At 45.1% G+C, this 21,504-nt stretch overlaps 1 protein-coding gene and 1 pseudogene across 1 annotated transcript in view; both read right to left on the bottom strand.

Moving 5' to 3' along the window:
- Nucleotides 1-10,660, bottom strand: part of LOC144673390 (uncharacterized) — a 183,105-nt gene extending 172,445 nt beyond the window's left edge. Inside the window, exons 1-2 of the mRNA XM_078535256.1 lie at nt 10,540-10,660; nt 9,108-9,210 (exon numbers count right to left, since the gene is read on the bottom strand). The gene's annotated coding sequence lies outside the window, so the exon portion shown is untranslated. The remainder of the gene's footprint in view (nt 1-9,107; nt 9,211-10,539) is intronic.
- On the bottom strand, nt 1,105-21,057 carry LOC144673396 (uncharacterized; annotated as a pseudogene).
- Between the last annotated feature and the right edge of the window lie 447 nt (nt 21,058-21,504).

Below are 21,504 nucleotides of genomic sequence, written 5' to 3' on the forward strand. Positions count from 1 at the left end.
GGGAGATGGGGGCAGTGTGTCGGGAGATGGGGGCAGAGTTTCGGGAGATGGGGGCAGAGTGTCGGGAGATGGGGGTAGAGTGTCGGGAGATGGGGCAGAGTGTCGGGAGATGGGGCAGAGTGTCGGGAGATGGGGGCAGAGTGTCGGGAGATGGGGGCAGTGTGTCGGGAGATGGGCGCAGAGTGTCGGGAGATGGGCGCAGAGTGTCGGGAGATGGGGGCAGAGTGTCGGGAGATGGAGCAGAGTGTCGGGAGATGGGCACAGAGTGTCGGGAGATGGAGCAGAGTGTCGGGAGATGGGACATGTATACTGTACATGTTTCTCATCCTCATAATTCACAATACTATTCCTGATGTTCATCAGCTGCCTCACTTTCTTTCCCATTAATTCCATTTGCTGATCTATCAGTAATGGACTTGCTGTCATCTTGAACAAAACTGTTTTCACCACTAAGGCTCCGCTGGTATTTAATAGTCTTTCTGACATCATCGCACTGGGACTGGATGACATCATCGCACTGGGACTGGATGACATCATCGCACTGGGACTGGATGACATCATAAGAGTCCATTGTTTCTTAATGATCCACATCAATAACAAGAGGAAATATTAATAAACCTGAGCACATTATCTAGGCTGACACTCCAGGGTGACATTGAGGGACTGCTGCACTGTCAGAGACAGCATCCTTCACATGGAACTTGTGGAGGCTCTGGTCACAATCTTCCAATCCTCCTTATATAGTAGTGGTGTCAAAGGACTGATAGATTGTAAATGTTAAACTCCTGCTCAAAAACACAGCAATTCTAGAACACTTCAGCCCAGTTACAGGGATTATGAACAGCAATAGAAACAAACCACAACTGTCAGAATGAACATGGTTCAGTCCTGGATGTGATTAACAGCAGCAATAACAGCAGAATCCAATCCCTGCTGTCACTTGAGAACTCACTGGTGTCTGAGCAGGTGGGATGACTAAGTGAATCCCTTCCTCCATTCAGAGAAGGTGAACAGCATCTCTCCAGTGTGAGCTCGCTAGTGCCTCAATAGGTTGGATAAATGAGTGAATCCCTTTCCACACTTGCAGCAGGTGAAAGCTCTCTCTCCAATATGAATTCGCTGGTGTACACTGAGGTGGAATGAAGGCTGAATCTCTTTACACAGGAAGTGCAGCGGAATGGCCTCTCCTTGTGTGAATTCGCTGGTGTTTCAGCAGGGTGGATGACTGAGTGAATCCCTTCCCACACTGGGAGCAGGTGAATGGTCTCTCTGCAGTGTGAACTCGCTGGTGTCTCAGCAGGTTGGATAACAGAGTGAATTTCTTCCCACACTCAGAGCAGGTGAATGGCCTATCTCCAGTGTGAACTCGCTGGTGTGTCAGTAGGTTGGATGACTGAGTGAATCCCTTCCCACACTCGTAGCAGGTGAAAGGCCTCTCTCCAGTGTGAATTCGCTGGTGTACTTTGAGGTTCGATGAATTCTTGAATCTCTTTCCACACGAAGTACAACTGAATGGCCTCTCTCCAGTGTGAATTCGCTGGTGTACTTTGAGGTTCGATGAATTCTTGAATCTCTTTCCACAGGAAGTACAACTGAATGGCCTGTCCTCAGTGTGAATTCGCTGGTGCTTCAGCAGGTTAGAGGACCCAGGGAATCCTTTCCCACATACCGTGCAGTTGAATGGTCTCTCTCCAGTGTGAACTAGCTGGTGAGTCAGCAGGCTTGATGACCGAGTGAATCCCTTCCCACACTCGGAGCAGGTGAATGGTTTCTCCCCTGTGTGAATTCGTTGGTGTGTCAGCAGGTTGGATAACTGAGTGAATCCCTTCCCACACTCAGAGCAGGTGAACGGCTGCTCCCCAGTGTGACTGCGTCGATGGGTTTCCAGTTTGGATGGACAATTGAATCCTTTCCCACAGTCCTTACATTTCCACGGTTTCTCCATGGTCCAGGTGTCCCTGTGTCTCTCTAACTTTGATGATCAGTTGAAGCCTCGTCCACACAGAGAACACGTGTACAGTTTCTCCCCACTGTGAATGGTGTGATGTTATTTCAGGCTGTGTAACTGGTTAAAGCTCTTTCCACAGTCAGTTCACTGGAACACTCTCACTCGGGTGTGTGTGTGTCTCGGTGCTTTTGCAGTCACACTGATGTTTGAAATCTTTCCCTGCAGACAGAACAGACAAACGTTTCTCCGTCCACATTCAAAGATGATAATATTCAGGTCCTGATGAATCGAGTGACTCTGTAAGATCTTGATGTGATCACACTTTAGGAAGGATAGACCATATTGGCCTTAGTGGGAGAGCAGTGCAGATGTACCTGAAAAACAACTGGACTCCAAGGGTTAAATTATGAGGAGTGGTCAAACAAATGCACCAGAGTAATTACAGCACAGAAAGAAGCCATTCAGCCCATTGAGTCAATGCCAGCTCTTTGTAGAGCAGTCCAGTCTGTCTCATTGCCCCGCTGTGTCTTCAACCCCCTGCATGTTTATTTCTCTTAACTGCTGGTCCAATTTAATTTTAAAGCATTGATCATGTCTGCTTCCAGCCTGCTCGTAGGCAGTGAATTCTGGGTTATTACCACTTGTTGTGTAAAATATTCCTCCCTGCATTTGCCCTGTATCTTTTGCCCATAACCTTCAATCTGTGTCCCCCTAATCCTTGTCCCATCACCAAATGGAAACAACATTTTCTTTGTCCACCTTTATCTGAACCTGTCACAATCTTGTTCACCTCTATCCAATCTCCCCTCAACTCTGTAACTCCAAGAAGAACAACTTCAGCTTCTCCAATCTCCCTTTGTAACCGAATTCCCTTTTTCCTGGATCCAGTCTGGTAAATCTCCCCCGCATCCTCTCAAGGACCCTCACCCCTTTCCTAAAGTGTGGAGACCAGAACTGGATGCAATACTCCTGCTGTGACCTAACCGGAGCTGTATAACGGGTCAGCTTATTTTCCCTGCGTTTATACACATGAAATCTGCTTATGAAGCCCACGATCTCATATATTTTGTGAACTGCTCTCTCAATATGTCCTTTCGCCTTCAAATGTGTATGCACATTAACCCCCAGGTCCTCCAGTCCCTACACACCCTTTAGGACTGTACCATTGAGTATCCTATTCATTCTGCCAATATTCGTCATCTCACTGAAGTGAGGTTTGTATTCCCTGGAATTTGGAAGATTGAGGAGGATTTTCTCGAAGTTTTCATGATATAATTGGAAATGGCGTGGTAGATAGAGGGGAACAATTTCCATTGGTTGGGGAATCCAGGACTGAGGAACATAGTCTAAAACTTAGAGCCAGAACTTTCAGGAGCGAGATTAGGAAAATCTTCAGGTAAAGTTGGGAGAAGTTTGGAATTCTCTTCCTGAATTAGCAGTTCATGCTTGATCAATGTTCATTTTCAATCTGGCATTGATAGATCCTTCCTAACACAAGGTATAAATCAAGGGACAGGAGACAAAGGGTCACAGATCAGCCGTGATCTGATTGCATGGTGGGAAAGACTCGAGGGGCTAAATGGCCAACTCCTAGAATCATTGAAACTGAGAGCACAGGAGGAGGCCATTCAACCCTTTGTGCTTGTGCTGTCTCTTTGAAAGAGCAGTCGTGTTTAGTCCCACACACCCACTTTCTGTTTGTAACCCTGTAAGTTCCTCAATCCCAAATCCCTGTCAACTGCCTTTTAAACTTCCTGATAGAATCAGGTTCCAGCACCTTTTCAGGTAGAATGTTCCAGATCCTGACAACTCACTGTTGATGCAGAAACTGCTGAACTCGATTTTGAGTGCAGAAGGTTGTAAAGTGCCGAATTGAAAGATGAGCTGCTGTTCCTCGACCTCCCATTGAGCTTCATTGGAACATTGCAGAAGGCCAAGGACAGAGAGGTCAGAGTGGGAGTGGGGCAGAGAATGAAAATGACAAGTGACCGGAAGCTCAGGGTCAAGCTGACAGACTGAACGGAGGTTGTTCCACAAAGTGATCACCCAATCTGTGTTTGGTCTTCCCAACGTAGAGCAGATCGCATCATGAACAGTGAATACAGTAACTAAACTGCAAGAAGTACAAATAAATCACTGTTTGGTTTCATCTTGCACAACCTTGAGAACAGCCTGAAGAGAGATACTTTACTTGAAGAATAAAGGTTAAAATATAATTACATTGTCTATCTCAGAGTGTAATCCAAGAACAACACCTTGTATTTACAGGAAGGGTTGTGGGGCTGGAGGAGGTTACAGTGATACTGATGATCCGGTTGACATTGTCTATCTCACCGGTGTCAAATTCATTTTCCATGGTGGCTCTGATCCAATATCCTGACACTGGCTGAGGGCAACATTCAGCAGAATTTATAAAAATGGAACTAGATACAAATAAACTATATCAGTATTTAGTGACACCTCGGTTTTATTTATTGTTCCTGCTGTTCCCGGTACCCGGCATCTCTTCGCTTGAACCATCTCATCAACACTCGGGGCAAATGACTGGGCCGAGGCCTGTCTCAGATAAAAACACGAGGACCACTTGTCACCACAGAATCATAGAAATTGTAGCACAGAGGAGGCCGTTCAGCCCATCATGTCTGTACTGGCTGAAAATGAGCAATCCAGTTTAATCCCGCTTCCCAGGTCTTGGTCCGTAATCCTGTAGGTTACAGAACATCCAGTGCATATCCCAGCACTTTTTAAATCTGTGTATTTCTGCCTCTACCACCCTTTCAGTCAGTAAGTTCCAAGACCCACCACCCTCTGGCTAAAAGCATTATTGAACTCCCCTCTAATCCTTCCACTAATTACTTTAAATCTCTATCCTCTTGGTTCTGACCTCTGTAAATTAAATAGGTCCTTCCTATCTGGGACCCTCATAATTTTTACACCTCAATTAAATCTCCCCTCTTCCTCCCCTGTCCCAAAGAAAACAGCCTCTACAATCTTTCCTCAGAGTTGAAATTCTGCAGTCCTGCCAACATCTAGGTAAATCTCTTCTGTGCCTGCTCTAGTGTGAACACATCCTTCTTGTAATGTGCTGACTACAACTGGACTCAGTACTCCAGCTGTGCTCTAACTAGTATTTTTTTTATAGTTCTAGAATAACTGCGCTCTCACCTTCCATTAACTTCAATGTGATGGAAATCTAAGCGGCTGGAATCTGTCAGCATTTGTAATATATTTACAAATGATTCAAGGGTTTCTTACAGTTGGGATCTTTCTCTGTTCTGTCCATTTGAGGTGTCAGATAACAGACTTTCTCCTGGGAATATCGAGCTGGTGTTTTGGGCCGTGCTGTGTTTCCTTGTTCATATTGTTGACTCTAAATGATGAATCTTGTGGATTCAGAGACCAGATAATCAAGCTCACAACAGATTGTCTCACGCTGTCTTTATTAACAGCACCGCAGTAATACAGACAGGGTATAGTTCCCCGATCCAGAGGACAGGGATAATGTTGAGGTAGACTCCTCGTTGTTCGAGTGCCCAAGCTGTAAATGATTTAATCATTTCCTGTGGGTCCTCTCGTGACTGAAGAGTTCGGTGTGGGTTCGACATGGACGTCCACAGAAATGACCGTTAATATTGTTGGTGGTGGTGCTTGGGTTAACTTCTGCCGCTATGCCACCTCTGACCTTCCTCTGGGCACTTCGGATGTTGAGTTTGGTGTAGATGGTCCTCGAAACACACTGAACCAAACTTCAGTGCTTCCCACCATATATACACTCATAGAGCACAGGAGAAGGCCATTCGGCCCATTGTGTCCATGCTGCTCACAAAGTTCTGACTACACTAATCCCATTATCCAGCACTTGGCCCATAGCTCTGGAGGCTAAGGCAATGCAAGTGAATATTTAAATACTTCTAAAATGTTACAAGAGTTTCTGACTCAACCACCCTTTCAGGTAGTGAGTTCTAGACTCCCACCACCCTCTGGGTGAAAAAAAAATTCTCCTGAACTCCCGTCTTAGCCTTCTACCTCTTACCTTAAATCTATGCCCCGCTGGTTATTGACCCCACTACTAATGGAAAAAGTGCCTTCCTATCCACCCAACTATGCCTCTCATAATCTTATACACCTCTATCAGGCCCCCTTCGCTGCTCTTGGGAATACAACCCCAGCCTATCCAATATTTCCTCATAGCTCAGACCCTCCAGCCCGGACAGTATCCTGGTAAATCTCCTCTGCACCCTCTCCAGTGGTATCACATCCTTCCTATAATGTAGTGACCAGAACTCGGCCGGTCGACTGCAGTGTTTTCCGAGGAGAGGCAGTCTGCAATGCAGGAGTTGGTGAGGCTCTTTTTTAAGGTGTCCTTGTATCGGTTGTACTGACCACCTTGATGTTGTTTGCCCTGAGACAGTTCCCCATGGAAGATCAGCTTGGGAATTATGTGATTGTCCACGTGGGAAACATGGCCTGGCCATCGGAGATGAATTTTCTGGAGGGTGGTCTCCAAGCTGTTGAACCCAGCGTGTTGGAGAACCTCGTTGTTTGTGATTTTTGTCCTGCCATCTAATGCTCAGGATGGACCTCGGGTATCTTTGCTGGAATTGTTCCAGAGCTTTGATGTGGCTCCAAGAGCAGACCCAGGATTCTGCTCCATACAGCAGGGTGCTCAGGACAATGGCCTGGTAAAGTTTGATTTTAGTTTTCAGTTTAATGTCATGCTGCTTCCAGACAGATAATACCATGGATTTAGACTAGATTGCACAGGAGGTCACGGGATATACAGCAAAGAACCAGGCCATTCAGCCCAATCAGTCCATGCTGGTGTTTACGCTCCACTTGAGCCTCCTCCCATTTTTTCTCAGCTAAATCTACCAATGTAATCATCTATTCCCTTCTTTCTCATAGAGCTATCCATTTTCCCCTGAAATGCACCTATTATATTCACTTCCTGATGCAAATTCTATGCAATTCACCCCTGTCCCGAGAGGATGGATCTTTGGCCCAGTGGGCTAGTGGAAGGGAGGGAAGCAGCAGAGTCAGCTGATCGGATTGTCTCAATCTTAGTGACAAAGAAGCTCCATGAGCTCCTCACACTTGTTGGAGGTGAGGATGGAGGTGACAGGGGAGAGGCAGAGTCCGTCAAAAGGAAATAACTTGTGTTAAAGGTACTAAAAGGACTCAATACACTGTATTTAACACACAGCATTTCAAAAATACAAATGGCCCCCTATAACTGGGCTGGAGTTTATGAAGATCAACAGAAACCGACCCCAATGAATATAGTTCAGTCCTGGATGTGATTATCAGCAAATCCCAATCACTGTAGTTACTTGTGAACGTGTTGGTGCCTCAGCAAGTTGGATGATTGAGTGAATCCCTTCCCACACGCCGTACAGGTGAACGGTCTCTCCCCAGTGTGAATTCTCTGGTGTATCGTAAGGTCAGATGACCATCTGAACCCAGTCCCACAGTGAGAGCACCTGAACGGTCTCTCATCAGTGTGAACACGTTGATGGGACATCAGGTTCCCGGAACTTTTGAAGCATTTCCTGCAGTCTGGGCATCTAAAAGTTTTCTCTCCAGTGTGAACCCGCTGGTGTTTCAGCAGGATGGATGGATCAATGAATCATTTACCACACTCGGAGCAGGTGAATGGTCTCTCCCCAGTGTGAATTCGCTGGTGTGTCAGCAGGCTGGATAACTGAGTGAATCCCTTCCCACACTCTGAGCAGGTGAATGATCTTTCTCCAGTGTGAGTGTGTTGGTGTCTCAGCAGGTTAGATACACTGATGAATCCCTTCCCACACTCGGAGCAGGTGAACGGTCTCTCCCCAGTGTGACTGCATCGGTGAGTTTCCAGGTCAGATGGGTCAGTCAATCGCTTCCCACAGTCCCAACATTTCCACGGTTTCTCATCGCTATGACTGCATTTACGTCTTGACAGGCTAGATGATTGGCTGAAGCCTCGTCCACACACAGAACACGAGTACGGTTTCTCCCCACTGTGAACAGTGCTTTGTCCTTCCATGTTCAAAATGCAAAGATATTCAGCTTACGATAAATTGGGCGACTCCATCAGATCCTGATGTGATGTTTGGTTTGAGTTTCCCGACTGTAAATTCTCCCCTTCTAATACCCTGTGAAATTGATTTAAAACAGAAAAAAGGGAGTGAGAGAGAACCCACAAAAACACAAAGGCAGGTTGTGAAATTGAGCTGAATGAATCTGGGAATTTGTGGGGCCGGCACGAGGAAAAAGTGACCATGAAAACTGCTGGATTGTCATAAACACCCAACTGGTTCACTAATGTCCTTCAGGGAAGTGAACCTGCCACCCAGTCTGGACCTACACTGGCCTCTATGGAAAGAGAGAGTGAGAGAGAGAGAGAGAGAGAGAGAAAAAGAGGTAGGTAGCGCAGGAGGTGAAGGAGATGGATTGTTTATATCTATAACATAAGCAGAACTTTGATAGAATCTTCCAATCCCTCAACCTCCACCCCCAGAAGGACCAGGGTAGCAGGTGTATATGAGCATCATTGTCTCCAAGTTCCCCTCCAAGTCACACACCTTCCTGACCTGTCTGATGCACTCCCGGCCGGCCTCCCACTTTCAACCTCCCTGTAACCTTGAGGTCATCCAAAACTCTGCTGCCTGTGTGCTTACTCACACCAAGTCTTGTTCACCTATCACCCATGTGCTCACTGACCTACAAAAGCACCGGGTTAAGAAGCTTCTTCATTTTAAAATTCTCATCCACTTTTTGAAATTCCATGTTGGTCTCGCTCCTCCCTATCACTGTAATCCAGCCTCACAACCCTCTGAGATGTTTGTGCTCCTTTCGTTCTGACCTGCTGAGCATTCTGTCAGTTTCCATGGCCTCAAGCTCTGGAATTTTCTCCCCAAACCTCTCTTCCTCTCTACTTCATCTTTCTCCTTTAAGACACTCCTTAAAACCTACCTCTTTGACCAAACGTTTGGTCACCTGCCCTAATATCTCCTTATTTGGCTCAGTGTCAAACCTTGCTTTTAATCTTTCTGTGAAATGCTTGGACCATTGTCTTACATTAAAAATGCCATATAAATCCAAATTGTTGTTGTTGATTTGGACATATATCACTGTTCCTTCATCATCACTGGGTGAATAACTTGTAACTCCTTACCTAACAGCATTGTGGGAGCACCTTCACCACACGGACTGCAGCGGTTCAAGGTCAAACATCATCTTCCCCACAGGCAACTGGGGATCACAATAGATGCTGGTATCTGTGGAGAGAGACAGAGTTAACGTTTCAAGGTGTGCAGAATGATTTTTCTAAATTCACGTGGGCATCACTCAGGCTAGCATTCAGAGGGCAGTTAAGAGTCAACCACTGCTGTGGTCTGGAGTCACGTGCAGGCAAGATCAAGGACGGCAGATTTCCTTCCCTAAAGGGCATTAGTGAACCAGGTGGGTTTTTATGACAATCATCATCGGTCATCATTAGACTTTGAATTCTAGATTTTTGTTATGGAATTGGAATTCCACCATCTACCATGACGGGATTTGAACCTGGGTCCCCAGGATATTGCCCTGGGTCTCTGGATTACTCGACCAGTGACAATACCATTACACCATCGCCTCCTCCCAGGGAGTACAAATGGTGCCGAATTTGATGGTCAATATAAGCTTAGAAGTGGAATAGAAATGGACTATAGGTCAGGAAAAGCAATTCCTGACTATGAAAGAGACTGTGGGAAGATAAAGCTGGGAAGCCAGCAGCACATGGTCGGGGGTTGGGCAGTGGTGGAAACTTCATTTAGACACAATCGACAGAAGAAACAGTAAAATACTAAACATAACTCAAATACATCCATTATTAGAGACAGGGGAAGTTGAAAAATTGCAGAGAAGTGATCAGGGAGGGCAGAGGTGAAACAGATCAATGGATGAACATGGATTCAGATCCACAGTAAAGGAGTCACACCAGCCCCAGAGCCATGGAGCCTCTCAGATACAGAGCGTAGAACTAAAAGCTCTAAATTGTAGGTGGATGGTGAAAAATAGTCAACTCTGAAACAGTTTCAGTTTTCAACTTTAAACTCTCCTGCTGGATTCTGCAGCTGGAAAGATATCAGAAGAACTGGAGTCAGAGAAAAATCTCCCAGTTGAGGAAATATCCGGGGAGCGGGGTGATGTCACCGTGTAATTGTCGATGTGTGATGATGTCACTGTTTAATTGTCGATATGTGATGATGTCACAGGCACGAATACAGAACATCTGGGTCTGTGCAAACCAGTGATCACCACACCATGAAGGATGTGAGGGTATAGAGGAGATTAACCAGAATGGTTCGAGAGATGAGGGGTTTTATCTGTAAGATGAGGTTCGAGAAACTGGGGTTGTTCTCCTTGGAGTAAAGGAGATTGAGGGGAGATTTGATAGAGGTATACAGGATAATGAAAGGTAGTTAAATAAAAACTGTTGCCATTAGCTGATTATGAAACGATTAAGGGACAGAGTTCTAAGATTTTGGGCAAGATCCACAAGGCGGATGCCAGGAAGAGATTTTTTTTACCCAGTGACTGGTAATGTCCTGGAACTCAATGCTTACATTCAAAGGCTGGTGATATTCAGGTCCTGTTGAAACATGTGACTTTCAGATTTTGACGTGATGTTTGGTTTTGGTTTCTCATCTCCCTCAAGTTTCCCCTCCTCTTCTAACATCCTGTAAATAGAGTTCACAAAATCCATCAGTCAGTCCCGAACAGAAATTCAGAAAGGCCAAACGTTTCTATTGGCTTGAGTTTATTGTGTATAAATCCTCCCCTTCTGACCCCCTGTAAAAGGAGTTTCCAAAATCCATCCCTGTCAGTCCAGGATAGAAATGCACAACATTCTCTCCTCCTGCGACCTGGACCAGGATGACCGCGCACGCGCCCTGCTGCACATTGCCCCCTATAAAGATGGCGGCCGGGCTTGGCGAAGGGAGAAATCCAGACTTTTTCGGCCCGTTCTCTGCAAACACAAGACCGGCACCTTGTTATTTGGGGTCTACGGCCTGAAGTGTGTCTTTATGAAGCCTCCCTGCCCACTCCGCTGGCTCCATTCCTCCTCACACACTCACTAACTCTGTTAGTTGACTCCGCTCGACATTTTCTCCACCGCACTGAGTAGCTTCAGTCACAGGCCAGCACTGCGCATGCTCATGAAACAGACCGAAATGCGCATGCACCATCATACACCGCAATCCGCACGCGCGGGAAGCTGCTGGAGTGAGGATAGGGCACATTCTGTCTCGCAGTGAAACTTGGGTTTCCGCTGTGCCATTGAAAGATCATATTGTAGAACAGAAACCTCTGTCCTGTAATCAGAATACGATGGGTGACATAGGGGCAAGACATAAAATTGTTGAATCACTTGATGCAGCGGCCAAATTGCTCAGGGCTCCACCTCAATTCTCTCCTGGATATAATGATCCTACAGTTAGATCTGAACTCAGTGCAGTCTCAGCAGATTGGGTGAGCTCCTGGCTTTTCCCCCTATACGTGGAACATTTAAACTGTGTCATGCTAGTATCAATTCTCTGATTGTGGATCAAATCCTTTAGGCTTTTAAAGTTGGAGTGTTAACTTGTGGGAAAACTGATTAAAGCCCTTTGTACATGAGAAGTATCTGAATGGTCTCCCACCAGCGAGACTATGTTGCTGTGTCAGTAAATGGGATGGGATTGAATCCCTTTCCAATTCCAGTTGGTGAACAATCTGTTTACAGTGTGAATTTACCTACACATTTTCAGCTCAGACATGATCTCGAAATCTACTGGTAATGGGTTCCACATTCTTAGCACTACTTAAGAAAAACGAGCAGGAGTAGGCCATTCGGCCCCTCAAGCCTGCTCCACCGTTTAATAAGATGATGGCTGATCTGATAGTCACCTGAAATCTCTACCCCACTTAGTTCCGATAACCTGCCACCCCCTTGCTTGCCAAGAATATATCCACCTCTGCCTTAAAAATATTTAAAGACTCTGCTTCCACAGCCTTTTTAGGAAGAGAGTTCATAAGTTTCACGACCCACTGAGAGAAAAAAAATCGCCTCATCTCCGTTTTAAATGGGTGACCCCTTATTTTTAAACAGCGATCCCGAGTTCTAGATTCTCCCAGAAGAGGTAACATCCTCTCCAAATCCGCTCTGTCAAGTACTGCTCAGGGTCTTATACGTTTCACTAATCAGGGGGAAAAAAAATAAAGTACTGCACATGCTGGTTATCTGAAATAATAAACAGAAAATGCTGGAATTCTCAGCAGATTTGGGAGCGTTTGTGGAGAGAGACACATAGTTTTCATTTCAGCTCTGTAGCCTTTCATTAGAACTGCGCTGCATCTGAAATGTTAATTAAGCCTCTTAATCCAAAGATGCTGCCAGATGTGATCAGGGAGCTCAAGAAGGAAATGAAAGTCCCCTTTGAGAAATGGAATCCAATGTGAATGAAGGGTGAACCAGAGACAGTCAAGGCACCTTTCCCTTCTTTAAGACGCTGGAACATTGACTCTGATGTTGTTAGTGAATATAACTGATCTGAGACAGTGGAAGGATTTTCGTTACTGCACATCAGGAATTCAAACCTAATATCGCCTTCGGGACAATCAGAATACTTGGTAATAGACAAGACAATGAAAGGCTCGAAGGGAAATGGCACTGGTTGTGGGAAAGCTAGTTCCCAGTGACATGGATGTGTCTGCAGTGGGTGGGATCAAACTGTTTCCATGTGTCCACAATGAATGTCTCACCCTTTATTTTAGAAGAGTAAAACTGATAGAGCGCAACAGCAATCTGGGTAGTGGCAATCTGAAGATTAGACTCACTGACAGCCTGGTTGGGATACCTTGTCAGTTAGGTTTGTGTAAGTGTCTGTGACGCAATTGTTCAGCGTGTTTGCCTGATAACTGAAAGGTTGGTGATTCAAAACCACCCAGAGGGTGAAGGTGTTTATTGTTTTTCCCCCTCATCACCAATCATTGCCACACAGTTCTGGATTGTTATTGGGTACTTGGGCTGCAAGATATCTTCCCCAAACGGTGGCAGGTCTTTTGTTGTCCAGTGAGGTCCCACAAAAACAGCTTCTTTTTAAAACTACGTTTTCTGTCAAATACAATGAGAAAAGATTTGGACCCACTCCGTACCTTCATCTAACCCATCAGAAATCCATGAAATTGTTGGAATCAAACGAACCCATCAGTTATACTCTCTTCTTCAGCTCCGCAGTGAGTGAGACAGGGAAAAGCAGAAAAGCCGCAATATTCCGGCCCTACACTTTCCAATCACCCGCTGCCAGCAGAAAGCGGCGACTGCAGCTTCAATCAGCGAGTTACTGCCCATCCTTGGAACACAAGATTCTCCAACCCGGGCCAAACCTCCCAATACTCCGAGCACAGGCTCAGGAAGATGCAGGTACATTATATCCCGGTCACTAAACCTCCGGGGAGCATTTACAGAATTCCCGAGTGAGTGAGTCACAAATAAAAGTCACACCAACTTTCTAAACTTATCACTGTAAAATTCCTTCATTTTATTGAAAAGCTGACTGTTGTGAATCTGAAAATGAGCACCATGGGATTTGAGTTACCGAGTGACTTGTTTTCCATTGTTTGTCCGTCAGGTTTGTAATTCAATTTGTGTTGGATATTGAAGCGAATCTGATTTCAAAATGAGGTCACAAAGCAGGTAAATATTAAATCCAGGAGAAAATACTGAGGAAAATGGATCACAGTATTTGGAAGGAGCTGCAGCTAAGAAGGGGAAGATGTGAATGATGTGATTGATGATTGAGGGGAATGCATTGCAACTTTGGGGCATTTGTCGGCCGATTACGTTCCACACTTTAAAATTCCGACCAAGCTGAGATATCAGGCGGATAATCAACAGGTTTATCCATGTATGTTGGGATACGAAACAGCTTTTTCACATGCCCGGCTAGGTTAGTCGGTCGAGCATTAGACTCTTAATGTCAGGGTCATGGGCGCTGTAATAGGTTAAAAATCTGACTAAGAGCCGTACGGACTGGAAGCTTTGACCCTGTTTCTCCCTCCAGCTGCTGAGTTTTTCCAGCAGTTTCTGTGTTTGTTTCAGATTTCCATCATGCGCAGTAATTTGCTTTTATCTTTTTTAATTTTAAATCTTGCTGCTTAAAAAACAAACACCAACTAATCACTGCGGCTCCCGTGAAACTTACAAGGCAGAAATTCACCACTGAAAGCAACTGACACACGTCAAATTCAAAGTACTTTCATGTTGCATCTCTTTCTGCTTCTGTCCCTGCCTCGCCTCCAGCTTCCTCTGACCGTCGAGCTCCCACATTAATTAGCTGCTCGATGCAGACACAGTAAGTTCGTGGGAATGGGTAAAACTCGTGAGTAAAGAGACACCAGGATCTCAGCTTCCTGATTCTCCCAGATACTGATTACAGGAATGTGCCCAGTGCCGATTATCCAAAGCCACTCTGCTCCCAGTTGTTCAGCTTTGAAATTGATTTTCACACTGTGCAGAATGTGCAGAAAGCAGAGCTGTGATAAGCTTACATTCTTCAGCAGATGTACTGCAAGAAGTTATATAACAGGCTGATGATAACAGTGCTCTTTGGACGCGGTGAGCTCCAGTGAAGGATTGACACCATTAATGTGTCGCTCAATTAGTCTCGTGACAAATCTCGTGCTGGAAATGACAAGAAAACTCACTGAATTTGCTCCGTGTTTTGGTTTCAAAAGCGCTGAATACAAGGAAAGAAAGTACATCTCGCTCGAGTGGGTTATAAAATGGCAGAATGACCTGTGCTGTTGCGAAACATAAAATTAAAGAAATTCACAGCACAGAAAGAGGCCATTCGGCTTGACGTGCTGCTTTCAAAGAGCAGTAGTGATTGGTTGATCTATCAGGAGTGATATTTGTGCCAGTGCAAACAGTAGGCAGCAAAATTTGCCCTTCTCCCACCCATATTTTGCCTCACACCAACATTTCTTTCGTTAGTGCTTTGGAACCAGCCCTCACTCCTCTCCCTTCATTCCCTCAACTTGAACCAAGTGTGATGTTTTCCAGCTCTGAGGTAAAACTTAAACCCACACTTCTCTGATTCTGGTGGAGCTTTTAAACGTTTCCAATCAATGAATAATCAACACTCGTTCCAACAGATTCAATAACTCGACATTCCCTGACCGGGAATCGAGCGCCGAATCCTGACCACTAGACCACCAGGGAAGCTAGACCAGCAGTTTTTGATTTGGCTTATCTTCGCTGCTTTTGCCTATTGTTTTTCAGTTCAGATCTCTTTCACCACAAAACTGCCTGTTTATGTTCAAGGTAAACGACTTTGTCAGTCAATGAAAACAATGGTTGCTGTGAGCTGGAACATAAAATCGACAGTGAGGTGAAATAGTCCCACAAGCTGCACATGCGCAACTTCCAATTTCCAAAACCCTCCACCCTATTCCCTGTTGGTTCAATGGAAGCACCGATCCCAAGTCACTTGAAATCAGGGAAACTACCAAGAAGGCTTGAGATTTGGATGATGGAAGCAACTTTTGACATTTTCTTTTCATTCCCGAAATCTTTCACCAGAGGAAACTTTCTCCCACCAAATGTTCTGTTTAGATTGAACACAAGCGACTTCTTAACAAATGAGAAGAACCATTGCTGTTATTTGCAACATGAAATCGATACTTTCCTCCTTTAAGACAGTTCTTAAAACCTCCCACTGTGACCGAGTTTTTAGTCATCTGACCGAACATGAGGCTCGGTGTCACACCTTGTTATATAATGGTCCTGGGGAACTCCTGTGACGTTTCCTTAGGTTAAAGGCGCTTTATAAATATATGTTGTTGTTGTTGTAGGATATATATAGAAAGGGCCAGTCTCTTGTTTTATCTTTCACGCTGATACTTTTCTCTGTGACATTTTAACATGAATTCGCACAACTAATGTGAATCAAGTTTGCGACGTTAAAAACGTTTTAACCCCCTCAGGGAACTGAACCACATTGACAATCACAGAGGAACAGACACAGGGATATATACACCGAGAGTGACAGAGGTCTAAGGCGAGACACAGGCCCAGAAAGCAAGGATGTCACGAACTTGGCTCAGTGTTTGTTCCATTTCCGAAAGCAAATTCCCTGAATGCTGACAAATGAATGGAAATCAGAAAATACGGACGTATTTGGATAGGTTTCCTTCTAATTAACTAATTTGGTTAAAATCACAAATGGTGAAAACTTCAGTCAGCAGAATTCCAACCGTCGTGTTCATATTTACATCAAACGTAAATTATCGAACTTTCACTCACTCAAATAAACAAGCCTGGATAATGATCTTGCCAGGTTTCAAACCGCAGCTCCACCACATGTGAAGCGAATATGACCCCACTCGCCTCTATAAACCCTGCGCTGTAAAGATCCCAATGGAGCTGTCTGGAATGTTAAGCGGTGACGTCATGCAGCAGCACATTGGGTCTTTGTTTTGAAGAAATGGAATTCGGCTGTTCTCATTAGGAATGCTGGAGACAGACTGATCAACAATGTCATCATCAAATGGCACAGCACAGTAAGAGGACCTTCCACCCATGGTATCTATGTCAGTTTTGTACAAAGGCCTTTATAATTATTGCCAATTTCCTTCTTTTTCTCCTTAACCCTGTTTTTATTCGCTTTCAAGCCACTGTAAAATTTCCATTTGGAAACTCAAAGTTAATAAAGCCAATATTGAAAGCTTCAGCTGGTTCCTCACCTGAGAAAATACGTCAGATTTGCTCCAGGCACTGACGTTGGCAGTGCTTTACTTTGGTCAGAAGAACAAGGCAATATTTTTTACAGGCTAACATGGATCTTTGTTTTATTCATTCATGGGATGTGGCCTTTGCTGGCTGGGCCAGCATTTATTGCCCATTCCTAGTTTCCATTGAGAAGGTGGCGGTGAGCTGCCTTCTTGAACCGCTGCAGTCCATGTGGTGTGGGTACACCCACAGTGCTGTTAGGGAGGGAGTTCCAGGATTTTGACCCAGTGACAGTGAAGGAACGGCGATATATTTCCAAGTCAGTATGGTGAGTGACTTGAAGGGCAGATTCCAGGTGGTGGCGTGCCTATCTACCTGCTGCCCTTGCCCTCCTAGCTGGCAACGATTGCGGGTTTGGACGCTGCTGTCTAAGGAGCCTTAGTGAATTCCTGCAGTGCATCTTGTAGATGGTGCACACTGCTGCCACTGTGCGTCGGTGGTGAAAGGCGTTAATGTGGATGTGGTGCCAGTTAAGTGGACTGCTTTGCCTTGGAATGTGTCCAGCTTCTTCACTGTTGTGGGGGCTGCACTCATCCAGTCAAGTGGGGAGTATTCCACCACACTCCTAATATGTGCTTGTAGATGTGGACAGGCTTTGGGGAGTCAGGAGGTGAGTTACTCGTTGCACGATTCCTAGCGTCTGACCTGCTCTTGTAGTCACAGTGTTTATATGGCTAGTCCAGTTCCTAGTCAATGGTAACCCCCAGGATGTTGATAGTGAGGGATTCAGGGCTGCTAATGCCATTGAACATCAAGAGGCGATGGTCGGATTCTCTCTTGTTGGAGATGGTCAATGCCTGACACTTGTGTGGTGCGAATGTTACTTGCCACTTATCAGCCCAAGCCTGGATATTGTCCAGGTCTTCCTGCATTTGGACATGGACTGCTTCAGTATCTGAGGAATCGGGTGTGGTGCTGAACTTTGTGTAATCATCTGCGAACATCTCCACTTCTGACCTTATGATGGAAGGAAGTTCATTGGTGAAGCAGCTGAAGATGGGTTGAGGAAACTACCCTGAGGAAGTCCTGCAGTGATGTCCTGGAGCTAAGATGACTGACCTCCAACAACCACAATCATCTTTCTTTGTGCGAGGCATTACTCCAACAAGCAGAGAGTTTTCCCCTGATTCCCATTGACTCCATCTGTGCTCAGGCTCCTTGATGTCACATTCGGTCAAATGCTGTCTTGATATCTCTCCTCATCTCTGGAGTTCATCTCTTATGTTTATGTTTGAACCAAGGCTGTAATGAGGTCAGGAGCTGAGTGGCCCATGTGGAACCCAAACTTGGCATCAGTGAGCAAGTTATTGCCAAGTCAGTGCCGCTTGATAGCACTGTTGATGACCCCTTCCATTACTTTACTGATGATGGAGAGTAGACTGATGGGGCGGTAATTGGCCAGGTTGGATCATTCTCATTCTTTCACTCCCAGTTTGGTAGGAAGAACGAGGGGAGACAGGATAAATTGCAGGGTACAGGGGAAAAGATCAGGTCATGGCTGTGACAGGAAGTATCGATTTCATGTTCCAGTGAACAGCTGTGGTTCATCTCATTGGCTGAAGACGTCACTTGTGTTCAACCGACACAGACTATTTGGTCAAAGAAACTTGGTGTGGTGAAAGAGATCTGGAATGAAAAAATGCCATACGCAGCCTACATGTGTCCAACTGCTGGGTGAGTGGTTAGAATGCGGCAATTTTATCAGTACCGCTTGCGTTCGATTCATGGTTAGGGAGTTGAAAAATATTACTCCTGGATGAGCTGTTCAAATCAATGTGATTGATTTTCTCGTTGAAAATAACACGGTTTAGCTCTGCTAGAACTGGTGGAGTGAGAGTGGGAGTTTCACATCAGAGATGGAAATGTCACAAGGGCAAAACTCGGGAATAAATCCAGAGTCGGAGTGAGGGGGTGAAAATAAAAGAGAAGGGCTGTGATAGGTTACAAAGCAATGACTATAGAGCTGGTGGTGCAAGGCAGAATATTATTCCTGATTTACCCATGTCACAAGCAGATCTAATTTCCTGAATTACCTCATGCCGAACATTACCACTGCAGTTTGGTGGCCTATAAACAACTCCTGCCAATGTTTGTTGCCTCTTATTGTTCCTTAGCTCCACCCAAACTGATTCTACATCTTGATTCTTCAATCTAAGATCCTCTCTCACGAATGTACCGATCTCGTTCCTTATTAACTGCGCGACCCCGCCTCGTTTTCCTTTTTGCCCATTCTTCCTAAATGGCGAATACCTTTGAATATTCAGATCAACCAATCACACTGTTCTTTGGAAGCAGCACACAGGGCCGAATGGCCTCTTTCCTTGCTGTAACTTTCTGTCATTTTCTGTTTCCTAACACCACGGTTCGGATGAACTTTCTTATCTTCCATGGGATGCTTTGAATTCAAGACAATAAGCAAATTCAGCGAGTTTTCTTTTCATTTCTAGCACAGAATTTGGAACCGGGCTCGTTAAACGACAATTAAATGGTCTCAATCGTTAGATGCAGCTCACCGAGTCCCAACAGGCACCGTGAGCATCAGCCTGTTATGTACATTCTTGCTGTGCATCTTCTGAGCTATAAGCTGATCACAGCTCCACTTTCTGCACATTGAAAGACAGTGTGAAAATAAGCACAATTTCAAATCTTAACAATGCGTATTTGTGCTTTTCTGTGTGAGTCAATGTTGTTCAGTTTCCCATTTTTACCACCCAATCATTATCCATGTTAGTTCTCTGACTTCATATCAGCAAAAGAAAAGCTGTTAACAGGACATTTCTCTCTTTATTTTGAGTGGAGACTGTTCAGCAACTTAACTTCTGGATATTACAAAGCGGAGGATGATTGAAGTTTTCACATGATCTTATTAAGTAGCTGAGAATGCTCGAGGGGCCGAATGGCCAATTTCTGAATTCCTGAAAATTATTTTTCATATTCTAATTCAGTGTCAATGTTGGTGAAGACAATGTTTGTGTCTAACCTGAATGTGGTAGTGAGGCCGAGCGGGCTCAGCCGCTGGTTCAGGTTCCGATCTCTCTGGTGATTTGCGCTTCACTCCCACCGCTGCCAAACTTTCTGCTGCTTTGTTATTTGAGACGCTTCCAAAAAATTCTCCGTGCGGTGAAGGGGAAGCTGAGCTGTGCCGTGTTGTATTTCAGTTGGAAGAATGAGGAGAGACAGTGTAAATCCCAGGGGGACTGGGAAAAGGTGGGGCAATGGCACGGACTGGAAGACCTTATTTCACTGGAAATCCCTGTATTCATTCTATTATTTTAAACAGACAACATGCAGCCTTTACCCGGTTGTCCTGGCCGAGTGGTTGAGGTGTTTTTCCACGTGGTTTGAATCGTCCCAACTCCCCTTCTTCTCATTCCTGACTGACACAAACTGTCTGCAGAATAAATTATCAGTCAAATGAAAAAGAAAACCACCCAAATACCCCCGTGTTTCTTACTCCTGTTCATCTGCAAACATTCACTACATTTGGCCCCTGAAATGGAACAATAATTGGCCAAGTTGGTGACATCCCTGCTTTCTGAGTGTTTGTCTCTCCTTCGGCCTCTGTCACTCTTGGTGTATATGACTCTGTGTGTTCCTCTGTGTGTGTCAATGTGGTTCTGTTCCCCGACAGGCCAACACATATTCACCATCAGAAACTTAACTTGCATCAGATGTGCAGCTTCATATTAAAATGTCAAAGAGAAAAATATCAGTATGAACGATGCAAATTTCTAAGGAGGTGCAGCTAAGAAGAGGAAGATGTTATTGATGATTGAGAGGAATGCATGACAACCTTGGGGCTTTTGTAGGTCGATTACCTTCTACACTTTGAAATTCAGAACAAGCTGAGGCTCCAGGTGGAGAGCAACATTGATCTCCCTGGATGTTTGCAAAGGAAGTAAGTAGTATGTGTGCCCGGCGATCTCTGTCCGTAGCGCATGAGACTCTATATCTCAGGGTCGTGGGTTTGAGCACCGCCTGTTTTTAAAGCTTTGCTGTTTTCATGGGTGATCCCCAGCTCCCCATTCCTCCGGCAGTGTCACCGCTCAAACTGAGTCTCTCTCCATCCCACTTTGTTAATGTCACAGCCGCTGGTTTCTGAACGAACACTGCCCTCGGCTTCATTAGAAGTCGTAGAGTTTTATGCAGAGGGTTTTGTGCTTTCACCGCCGCAGCCCATGTTCAATTCCCAGTTAGGGGAAACCCTATTTCTTACCGCTGTGTGAACTGCCACAATGCACAGGAATTCCTCTAGTAAACTGTTAAAACGATCCTGGAATTTAATGTCAGGAAGCATGAAGTGATTCATGTTGGTTGAAAAAATGAAGAGAAGCAACATCAAACAAAGTGTACAATTCTACAATTCTCTGTTGCAGAGTGAGTGGTTAGGATCCGGAATGCACTACCTGAGAGTGTGGGGGAGGCAGATACAATCATGGATTTCAAAGGAGAATTGGACAGAAAATGCAGGTCTCCAGGGAAAAGGATGGGGAGTGGCAGCAGGTCAGTTAGTTTCCAGAAGAGTAAGAGGTCTCCCTTTTCAGACGGAGATGATGAGATTTTTTTCTCCTTCCGAGGGTGGTTAGCCTGTGGAATTATTTTCCCCAGAAAGCAGTGGAGGCTGGGTCACTGAATTTATTCAAGGCAGAATTAGACAGGTTTTTGATCTAGAAGGGGTTATGGGGGTTGGGGGCAAACAAAAAGGTGGAGTTGAGCCAACAACCTGATCAGCCATGAGCTTATTGAATGGTGGAGC

The sequence above is a fragment of the Cetorhinus maximus genome, unplaced genomic scaffold (genome assembly GCF_964194155.1).
Source record: "Cetorhinus maximus unplaced genomic scaffold, sCetMax3.hap1.1 HAP1_SCAFFOLD_360, whole genome shotgun sequence".
Lineage (NCBI taxonomy): Eukaryota > Metazoa > Chordata > Chondrichthyes > Lamniformes > Cetorhinidae > Cetorhinus > Cetorhinus maximus.